Source organism: Lissotriton vulgaris, chromosome 4_1, assembly GCF_964263255.1.
Source record: "Lissotriton vulgaris chromosome 4_1, aLisVul1.2, whole genome shotgun sequence".
Lineage (NCBI taxonomy): Eukaryota > Metazoa > Chordata > Amphibia > Caudata > Salamandridae > Lissotriton > Lissotriton vulgaris.
The window spans coordinates 902,042,909-902,055,031 of NC_141691.1; positions in this window are offsets into that span (position 1 = coordinate 902,042,909).

Here is a 12,123-nt window from a genome sequence, read left to right on the forward strand (position 1 = left end):
GAGAGATGAGACACAAGCATACATTGGCTGGAACGTTACTGGATATGGAGTTACTCTGAGTGTTAACCAGCGAGCTAAAGGTTCTCCACCGATTTGGATAGTGCCCCATCAGGGTCGTTATTGTCTGCAGGGTAATGGCAAGAATCCGAGAGCTCAGTTAGGGAAGAGTGTCTGCACTGAGACTTATGTATTTGCGTCTCAGACTTCCCCAGCGTTCCTAGCAGCTAAGGGTACCTACTTCATCTGTTATGACAAAGCTTACACATGGTTGCGCCCTGACTTCTCGGGCACATGTTTTGTTTCTTTCCTGTTGCCTCCCACCTTTACAGCTGCGGCAGATTACCATAAGACGAGAGTTGCTAGAGGTGTCTTCAGTAAGGAAGATACCGCAGGGCAAGAGTTGGGAGATTTCTTTAAGGGTTTTCTGCCGTTCTGGGGACCGATGGCTAACAGCAGAAACATTCTCCAGTTGACGAGAGTGGTTGAGTCCACCATAGTCGAAACTGCTGGTGCCCTTAGTAACTTGACTGCTGAGCTCCAGTCGGATCGACTTATGACACTTCAGAATAGAGTTGCTCTTGATGTCATACTTGCAGATAGAGGTGGAGTGTTAAACTGATTCAATCAAGCTGCTGCGTTTTCATTCCAGACAACGCTCCGACAGTCTTCCAGGCCATTTCCAAACTACATAAGATCTCAGAGTCTGTACATATAGACGAGGGAGATTGGTCGTTGAAGGGATGGTTTTGGGGATTGATATCCACGTGGGGATGGAAGATTCTGATGGTCATTGGGATGATCTTAGCTATCCTTTTCCTGTTCTGTCTCTGTGTACAGTGTGCTCCGGCTATATGTGACCTCTGTGCTACTTCGTGTGCGAGGAGACCTGTCCAGAGAGAGTTGCTAAGTACTAGGATGATGCTACAGCAACATCCTGATGGTCTGATGAATATAGACCTGGATTCAGACTGACATGGGTTTGGGTTTATTGCCTATGTAAGGGCAAAAGGAGGGCCTGCGGTTCCGTGGTTCGAGGGTCTGTGGTTCGTAGATTGTGAACCCGTTCAATGAAGGTCGTCGGATTTAGACGATTTTGGTATCAGCGGACCGCAAATCATGAGTGCGGTGTGTACGAGTGTTTTCGTCATAATCGATCAATGAGAACACTACGTATTCAGGGATTTCGTTTGAACCCTCGAGTTCCATTTTGTGTGCCGCAGCCATTTTGTGTGGTTGCCCTCACATAGGCCGATGACTATGGCCGAACGAGTCTTTGGGACACGTACACCTTAGCTGACTTTTGTGTGACCTGGCCGAACCGACTCCCTTGCCCGAGGCTGACCTCGCTGAGCCAGTTCCTTGTTAAGCAGCTGGTCAGATAAAGATCAAAGAGCAGGACATTGCTGAGTTTATGGTACACGCACACACCCTTCTATCTTGCTTCTCATCTGCTTCTGTTCCTTCCTTTATGGCTTAATCACTGATTTGGGTTGAGGTCTTTATGATGGGTTTGTCCGGCCTGATCGAACAGGAATATTGGAATTTGCTTGGTCATTTCTGGTGGGCTGAACAACGGAAAGTGGGATTGTCGTCATGCGATATGTTTGAAATGTCAGTGTTTCATTGGTCAGTTTGTATGTAATTGATGCTAGCCAGAAATGTGAATTTTAGCATAAAAGACGATGCTCTGCTCCTTGAATGTGTGCAGTCTCTAGTGAACCACCCGTGTTGTGCTTTGTAGACCTCTGTTCCTGGTTGCAGCCAATAAACTTGGTCTTTGACGTCATCAAGAAGTGTCCCGTGTCCCTGTTTGCCGAGGCAGGGGAATCCGAAGACATCGGGCGTTATCCCTGGCGTCGCTGGGTTCTAAAACCTGGTTCTTCAGTGCGACGGCAGCAGCTCCAGCGGCGACGCTCTTCTCCCATGATGCGTGAAGCTTCCGGTCGATGCGACAACTACAGCGGCAACATCCATGATGCCATGGCAGCAGCTCCGACTGTGGTGCGCTTCTCGGGGATGCAAGGTGCTCTTGGTCTGAGGTTCCGTGACGGTTCCGTGACGACTTGAACCCGTGTTTTCAAGTTTGTCGGAAATACATAAAATTAGTATCAGCGAACCGCAAATGATCCATTTAGTATATCCTAGTGTTTTCGCTACGCTACGAGCAAGAGCACTCCTTCCACTGACACATTTCTGATATACACACGGCATCCATCTTAGATCATGGCCGCCATTTTGTGGTTCCTTGCCCTCACATATGCAATAGCCTCTGATCATTTCATTCACTTCACTTTGATTAAGGACACGTAGCCTTAGCCGGAGATTCACCTCTTACATGACACGTGCACCTTAAACCAGATCACGCTGAAGCTGCATGACTCGACAAAGGCTGCCTCCTCTGCCCGAGGCCAGCCCACCTGAACTGGTTTTCCTGTCCATTGTACCTGATCATGATTAGGCGGCCGAAGCCGGTAGCCTTGCCCATTTACAACCCACAAACATCTCTTATCCCGCTTTTCTATCTTCTGCACCTGGCTCTGCTCCTTTCCTTCTGGGCCTTTATTAGGGGGAGGTAACGAACTTTACGATGAGGCGGTCCGGGTCTTGAATACAATATTGACAAGGGATTGTGATGGACTGGTGGGAACCCCTCTTCGTGATGTTTGGTATCAGATATTATCGACAGTTCCTGTGTAACGCCAAATATTTATTGTTTAGAGACACAAAGGTTTGGGAATGTACCGACATGTGAAATATTTGCCTAGAGCACAATTTTTAGTATATAAGGAGCAACCCACTTTGTACAAATCGAACAGTCTCCTAGATTCTGCCCGTGTGTAGATTCTGTGACTTCTGTGTCCCTGCAGTAATAAACCTTTGGTCTTTGACGCCACCATCGAGAAGCCCGTGTTTCTGTTCATTTGTGCACCAAGGCAGGTGGGACTCCGGGGTCTTTGGGTGTTGTACCCTGACACCTCTGGACGGAACCAAAAAAGTCCAGAACTCCAATTGGCGCCCAACGTGGGGCGACGTCATTCGGTACCGGTCCAAAAGCCTGAAGAGTTCGAGAAGCTTCGTGTGAAGATTCCTGAGGGAGGCGCCCCACTTCATCGATCCCGGCATATCGCAAAAGTGGCCCTGAAGTTCTCTTCCACGAGGGTTCCCGTTCAGGACGGCTGCAGTGGGCCGTTGCCTTGACCGTCGCCCTGTCTTGGACCCGAAGTGGTGCAGTCCTTAGTACGGCGAAACGTGACGGGTTTCTCCTTGGTGACGTCTTCAGTGCCTCAGTTAAGTATTTAGTGATAGCTAGCTGGTTACTTTTGTGAGGATTGTTAAAAATCCTTGATCGGTTCTTGGTTTGGTTTGGTTTTGTAAGATTATCACTAGTTGTTCTGGTTACGATAATCTATTTGGTTCAGTTTTGGGTATCGATACATCAGTTCGTTTTGGTAGGCCTAAGTTCTTGGTTCAAGTGCACAATTTGTTTCGTGTTTTGTTTGTTTTGTGTTCCGGACTGAGAATGGTAAGTCGGAAAATGTTGTCTTGTTTTAGTTGCAACAGTGACTCACAATTAGAGGATTCCTGTCTGGTTCCTCCGATTGGGACTCCCCTATATGACCTATATTGTAAGTATGGTGTGGGTCCTATAACTTATAATGAGATATGGGTCCGTTATTGTAAGAAGGATGGTGTCCTTAGTTGGCCACTGCATGGTAGTTTTGAACAAGAGATTCTCGACAATTTAGAAGCGAAATTGTTTAGGAAGAAAGCCCGGCCGGCAATGTTTGACTCTTTTCGTTATTGGCGGAAAGAATCCAAACAGAGAGAAATGAAAAGGTTGAAAAAAGAGCAAAAAGAACTAGAAGAGTTAACTCTAGAGCAAGCGACTAAGCAGTTGCAGGCTAACGAGTGTGAGAAGGCCATAGATGTAGCCATTAGAGAGCGTAACTTAGCGATTGACAAGTGCTATCCTGCCTTGCCATCGAAAATGGCTAAGATACTGGAGGATTCCGAAAACGATCCTCTGCTATCTTATCTGTTACGGTCGCCTCCACCGTATGCACAAGGTGCTACGGCTCCACTAATCCCGAATGTTCAATTGCCGGTTGCTGGACAACCTGGTGTTCTTGTTCCTCAGAATCAAGTTCCTATACCTCCTGTGGTGAATGTAAGTGTTCCTACAGCTCCTCCTCTTCCTGCACTGCCCGCTCCTATACCTACCACTGTACCTATTGGTCCTCAAACTATTTTCCTCGATACTCCTACTGTTTCGTCATCTATTCCTACCTCTACTGCGTTCTCTATGTCTGCGAGTGTACTAACTCCACTTTCTGTTCGTCGAAGAATTACTGATTCTGTTACTAATATGCTGTCGCCTATATATAAAACTTTGATTAAGACTCCTACTCCTGACTCTGTTCAGAGACGGAGTCAGCTTCCAAGTACTGAGGAACGGGGAGTTTTAGACTCCACAGCTCTCAGATGGATTACAAAAGTTAGAAGATATAGTACGAAAGATGTGTTAGAGACATTTATGCAATGGGGAGAGCCAACACAGCGATACGTCTTCGACGAGATGTGCTCGTTGTTGCGTGAGGAAATAGAAGAAGACGATGTCGAATCAGATTTGGAAGATTTAATTAAGATTCAAAAAGAGTTTGCTGCTGGAATGATAGTGGGCGATAATATAAAGGAAGCGATGGAACTCATTTTGAGTTTTAGGAATGATCCATCTCTTCGTTCGCCGAGAGATTTAGAGAAAGGTAGAATGAAGCTAAGTCGCCAATATCCTATGAGGGAAGTTCCTCCAATTTGGCGCGAAGCAGTACAACGTGATGATAATGCGGGTATTGCAGCTGCTCCAGCACAGTTCCAAAGAGTATGGATACATATTCCGTGGAAGCGAGCAGAAGTGTTAGCAGTGAAACAGGCCTTGCCAGATCCACGTAAGAATCCAGCCGGATATTACAAGGAATTGACACAGACAGTTGAGGCTTGTATAATGAACTTAGCCGACATTGATATGTTGTTTGGTAATGTAGTTCCACAACCAGTGTGGGCTAAAATTCGTAGAGAGGATCATCAGGCTGCTTTAGGTGGTGATTGGGCAGCTATCACTGCAGCAGATGCTCAACAAATAGGTGGTGCGAAACCCGAACCCCTAATTGCTAATCTTCCTGGTAGAATAATAGATTTAATGAAGACTCTGATGCCAGCATTGCGTGTTAATTGGGATAAATTATCCGCATGCAAGCAGAAGAAAGACGAAAGTGTCTCCGACTTCTTCACGAGGTTCGAAGAGACTTTTGTAGACCATAGTGGTCAGGATATGAGCACTGAAGGAGGACAGAGATTGTTTGTCGATAAATTTGTGCATAATTTGTTACCCGAATTATGCAATAAATTGAAAGACTCAGAAAGTGCGTGGGCTGTATCTACGACAGCGCAAATACTTGCGACTGCACAGTACTATGAAAATAGGGATAAAGAGGAAAAGGAGAAATCAGAGAAGAAAACGAAAGATTTAAAGACTAAAGTTCTTTTACAGCAGGCGTATTCGCCTCGCACGAATCAGACTAATATGCAACAGAATTCGTATCAAAAGACAGATTATAATTCAACCAGGCCTCAATACCAGTGGAATCAGTGTGCGTACTGTAAGAAAGAGGGTCACTATAAAAATGATTGTCAGATTTTAGCGCAAAATAATGCGGCAGCAGCTCAGAGAGGTCGTGGTGGTTTTGCACAGAATTCTAGAGGTCGGGGACGAGGTGCTATGCCTCCACAAACTAATGATCGTCCTTCTAATCACTTTGATCAGCGAAATGTACAGTCAGCTCAACAGAATAGATCTCAGCAATATCTTGTTGAGGATTATTGTGAAGTTGAAGAGGGATTTCAACAAAATGGGTACTAGGACAGCCATAGACAGAGAGAGGGAGTAGTATCAGTTCCAGTGGATCAGAGTGGGCCTTATGTCGCAGTAGCAACATCAGGTGTAGTCGAACCGTTTCTGTTGGATACTGGTGCCGCAAAAAGTTCTATCATGCATGCGAAACTCCCTGGCGCACCTTTGTCTGGCTCAACAAATGTTTCCGTAGGTTTTTCAGGCGCCCCTGTGTACAACCCGATATCTGGTCCTTTGTCTATTTCTGTTGGACCGTGTCAATTGAAAGCACCCTTAATTTTGACGACAGGTTGTAATGAAAATCTGCTTGGTTTAGATTTGTTAAAACGACTATATGCGACATTGTACTGTTCTCCGGAAGGAGTACAGCTTACTTTGGGTAAAAGACTCACCTCTCCGATGTACTTGTCAATGGACAAACTCCCGCCGGAGCTACGTTCACTCCCTGATTCTCTTTGGGCGACTGGTCCCAATGATGTAGGTCTACTAGAGATTCCACCGTATGTAGTAACTTTGAAAGCGAATGTGAAATTTCCAAGAATTCCTCAATATAAAATATCGAATGAAGGTGAGCGTGCACTCTTATTGATTGTGCAAGATTTGATTAAAAAAGGTGTGGTTGAAGAAACGCGAGGAAATGTTTGTAATAGTCCTGTATTGCCGATTTTGAAACGAACAGATCCTACAAAGCCTCCAGTCTATAGGTTTGTCATAGACCTTAGAGAAGTTAATAAGATTGTAATTCCGCAGTTTCCTGTAGTGCCAGACATTACTGCTTTGTTAACATTGATTCCTGCTACAGCTACATGGTTCTCAGTCATCGACTTGAAGAATGCCTTTTTCAGCATTCCGATAGCCGAGGAAAGCAGAGATATTTTTGGCTTCTGTTTAGGAGGTCGCAGTTTCAGATTTAAACGCGCTCCACAAGGCTACTGTGAAAGTCCATCTATTTACAGTCAAGCTTTAAAAAGCCAGTTAGATTCTTTTGTCCTTCCTCCAGGTTCTGCCCTAGTACAATACGTAGATGATCTTTTGGTGGCTGCCGATGACAAGGAAACTTGCAAAGCAGCTACAATTTCACTATTGCATCATTTGTCTAATTTGAATCATAAGGTGTCACCTTCCAAAATGCAATATTGCTGCCAAGAAGTAACCTACTTAGGTCATCTCTTGTCAAAGGAGGGAAGGAAGTTGACCCCAGAAAGAATAAAAGCAATTATGCAAATGAGTGTTCCACGCACACAGAGGGAAGTACGTGCCTTTCTAGGTATTACCTCTTACTGTAGGCAATGGATCCCAAATTTTTCACTTTTAGCAAAACCGTTGGTAGCTTTGACTGGGAAAAATGTTCCGAGTCCGGTGCCATGGTCTGATGAATGTCAAGAGAGTTTTGCTGAATTACGAAAAGCTTTGTGTTCAGCTCCTGTATTGGGCACACCTGATTACAGTAAGCCATTCACGCTCTACGTTCACGAAAGAGAAGGTTGCGCGTTGAGTGTCTTGACACAGAAGTTTGGTGATAAACAACGCCCTTGTGCGTATTTCTCATCAACATTAGATCCGGTAGCTAGAGCATTGCCTAGTTGTTTGAGGGCTACAGCGGCAGCTGCAGCTTCCATTCGACAATCTGCTGGTTTGGTGATGAACAATATGCTAGTGGTCATGGTTCCTCATGCAGTGGACACACTCATGAACCGAACGAAGACACAACACCTTACTAGTGCGAGATTATCTGGTTACGAGCTGACGTTATTAGCGAGTCATATTCAGATCAAAAGATGCAATGTATTGAACCCAGCAACATTGTTGCCGACTGATCAAGAGTCGAGTGATTCTGAGCCACATGACTGTTATTTCAAAACGGAGGAAGAGACAAAAGGTCGTATCGACTTGAGAGATACTCCTTTATCCGACCCGGATGGTACGCTGTATGTGGACGGGTCATGTTTTAAATTGGAGAATGGTGATGTGACTGCTGCCTACGCGGTAACGACTTTGAAGACGATTGTGGAGACTGCAAGAGTGAGTCAGAATTCTGCCCAAGCTGCAGAGTTAATAGCTCTTACGAGAGCGTGTGTTTTAGCTGAGGGAAAGAGAGTGAATGTGTTTACAGATAGTCAGTACGCATTTGGCGTGGCCCATAGTTTTGGCCGGTTGTGGAGAGAAAGGGGTTTCATTACGTCCCATGGGACTAAGATTCAACATGGTCAGCTAGTTAACGACTTGTTAGAATCTCTAACCTTACCGACTGAAGTTGCGATTGTGAAGTGCAGTGCTCATAAAGCAATCACGGATGATGTTGGTCGGGGAAATGCCTTTGCTGATGAAACCGCTAAACAGACAGCTAGAGACATGATGAGTAGAATGTATGTTGCTACGTCTGCAAGATGGATTGCTGAGTCTGGAATGTGTGAGGACACAATGGAAAGTGTGAAAGAGATTCAGAAAGAAGCGACTGAGGAAGAGAAACGCGTATGGAGAGAAAGTACGGGCAAATTGGACTCGAATGGATGTTGGATCGATTTGACAGAACAGCAGCGTTGGATGTTGCCTGATGCGTATGTGCTTGCAGTAGTGACGATGGCGCATGGAGTGGCGCACATAAGTTCTAAAGGGATATGTAAGATGTTAGCTCCGGTTTGGAAGAATGAGGGAATCAGTAAGTGTGCAGAGAGAGTGGTGAAAAATTGTATGGTGTGCTTGATGCATAATCCTGGCAAGGGAACTCCAACTCCAGCTGGTCATTTTGCTCCTCCTTCCTGTCCCTTTGAAGTAATACAGTTAGACTTCATTCACATGGAACGCTGCAACAATTTAAAATACGTCCTGGTGGTGGTTTGTGCTTTTTCCAGGTGGATAGAAGCATACCCACTAAAGGACAACACTGCTTTATCAACTGCCAAAATTCTTCTCAAAGAATTTTTCCCTAGGTTTGGAATGCCACGGATTGTATGGTCAGATAACGGAAGTGAGTTTATAGGGAAAGTTATGCAGAGTGTGTGTGCTGGTCTAGGATTGAAACAAAAATTTCATAGTGCGAACCATCCCCAGTCTGCTGGTTTAGTCGAGGGTTACAATGGCACCCTCAAGCTTAAAATAGCCAAAATTCAAGCATCCACAGGTTTGGCTTGGCCAGACGCACTTCCTTTGGCCTTGTTATCAACGAGAGCAACAGTGCATTCTAGAATGGGGCTTTCTCCATATGAGATTGTATTTGGCCGCCCGGCAAATGTCTGGGGTGTGCCAAGGCCTAAACAATTCTGCTCCATTGAATATCCTATGTTGATAGACTATCTTTACGACTTGACTGCTAAATTAAGTCTTATTCATCAACAGGTCTTTGATGCTTTGCCAAAACCTCCGGAGAGTCCAGGGCATCAGCTGAAACCCGGCGACCACGTGGTGGTCAGAAATTTTGCGAGGACAAAGAATCTTCAGCCTCGCTACATCGGCCCCTTCCAAATCCTGCTGGCGACGAGGACAGCTGTACGTGTTGCTGGTCGCAAGCACTGGATCCACGCTTCTCACGTAAAGCGTGTTCCACTGCCGCTGCCCTACGACGACTGGGTGAAGAAGGGAATTGGTGCCTCCGAATCTGAAATAACTCCAAAATTTGTCCCTTTCAGCGATGCCGATTTGATTCCTGACACTTTGAAACGTGACTCTCCTCTTGAAAAGACTGCTTTGAACATTGAAAATTTGTCTCCAGCATCAGAAGAAACTTTGCCATCTGCGAACGTAAACTCTGCAACAGCTGCTAGTGATACACTATTCTCCGATCAGACAGTACCAGCGAAGCAGAAATACAACCTTAGAAGCCATAAAAAGGACAAATAAAGCAGGCAACTGCATATTGTGATTTTGATATTTATATACATTGGACTTTTTTGCTTTTCAGCCAGGAAGTTTGCTATTGTTTATTGTTTTTAATAAATTGCCTTGCCGTCTGGGTAGCCGTAGGGTCGTGGCTGTGTGCCTAGTTTGAATTTGCAGGGGTCTGACACAAGGTCGATCTTTCTGTTGGTTCTGGGAACTCCCAGGGCTGACAGAGGCATTTTCATCTACGTACACATCATCAGTGGTCGCGAGCGGATTGTAGAAGATGGAGCTTCCTGCGCTGCAACGAAAGAATGTGATTTACGTTCGCAGAAACAGACTAAATAGAATTCTTCATAGCAAATGTTTCTTGATGCAATGTGCCATTACATTTTTGATTGTTTTAGCAACACTGGTGGGTGGAATTGTCTTTAGCATAAATTTGATTTTTGTGCCAGTATCTACAGTACCTCCCCTTGATCCTGCTATTTCTACTGTTTCTTCTATACACTCTTTTCACTCGTTTCCGGAACATGAGCAAGCTCGACGCTCAGAATTCATTAATAATACTTTTGTACAGCTCTTGCACCAACACCAACTGGTAGTTAACACGACAGACTGTTGGGTGTGTGGCTTGATACCCCACACTATGGATAAAGGTATTCCCTATCTGGTTTTGCCTTTCAGCTACAATGGATCATTTCAGGCCCTTCAAACCATCTTTGCTTATGCTCTTGAGACCTATCCTCCACGTCCACCACGTTCCACTAAATATAACTCTGCCAACAAAGCTTTAGTCCAGGGAATTATTGACATGGTCAAAGACGTCAATAATACTCCATCATACCCTAGAGACGAATTGCGAGTATATTTAAGTTGGAATACTTCAGAGTATCGCCTTAGTTTAGGAGAAAGCAAGCGTAAAAGCTCAACTCCAATCTGGGTCGTACCTCACCGAGGTCAGGTCTGTTTGCAAGGTAATGGGAGAAATCCGAGAGCTCAGCTAGGGAGGAGTGAGTGCGTAGAGACTTATGTGTTTCCGGCTAACTCTTCCCCTGCCTTTCTTACTGCTAGGGGTACCTATTTCATTTGTCGAGACAGAGCTTATACATGGTTGCCTGCCGACTTCTCAGGATCATGTTATATTGCTCGATTATTGCCTCCGACATACACTGCTTCACCTGATTACCACAGAACAAGAGTAGCGAGAGGTGTCTTCAGCAAGGAAGATACAGCTGGTCAGGAAGCTGGAGACTTCTTCAAAGGCTTCCTTCCGTTCTGGGGGCCTATGGCCAATAGTAGAAACATACGTCAGCTAACACGGGTAGTTGAATCTACTATTACCGAAACTGCTGGTGCCCTTAGCAATCTGACAGCTGAGCTTCAGGCGGATAGGCTCATGACATTGCAGAACCGTATGGTTCTAGATGTTATACTTGCAGATCGAGGTGGGGTATGCAGAATGATCCAATCGAGCTGCTGTGTCTTTATTCCTAATAATGCTCCAACAGTTTACGAGGCGATCTCTAAGTTGCACAAGATTTCGGACTCCATACATGTAGATGAGGGAAACTGGTCCTTTATGGAGTGGGTTTGGACTCTGATCTCAGCGTGGGGATGGAAGGTTCTAATGGTCATTGGTGTCATCTTAATATTACTATTCTCATGTTGTCTGATTATCCAGTGTGGTCCTGCTCTGTGTAGTCTTTGTGCTACAACCTGTTTTAGGAAACCACCTGCATTTGGAGAAAAGACACGAGAAAGGATGATGATACAACAGCATGTCACTGACCTGATGAGCATAGAACTAGATTCAGACATAGATTGAGTAATTGCCTATGTAAGGGCAAAAGGAGGGTCTGAGGTTCCGTGACGGTTCCGTGACGACTTGAACCCGTGTTTTCAAGTTTGTCGGAAATACATAAAATTAGTATCAGCGAACCGCAAATGATCCATTTAGTATATCCTAGTGTTTTCGCTACGCTACGAGCAAGAGCACTCCTTCCACTGACACATTTCTGATATACACACGGCATCCATCTTAGATCATGGCCGCCATTTTGTGGTTCCTTGCCCTCACATATGCAATAGCCTCTGATCATTTCATTCACTTCACTTTGATTAAGGACACGTAGCCTTAGCCGGAGATTCACCTCTTACATGACACGTGCACCTTAAACCAGATCACGCTGAAGCTGCATGACTCGACAAAGGCTGCCTCCTCTGCCCGAGGCCAGCCCACCTGAACTGGTTTTCCTGTCCATTGTACCTGATCATGATTAGGCGGCCGAAGCCGGTAGCCTTGCCCATTTACAACCCACAAACATCTCTTATCCCGCTTTTCTATCTTCTGCACCTGGCTCTGCTCCTTTCCTTCTGGGCCTTTATTAGGGGGAGGT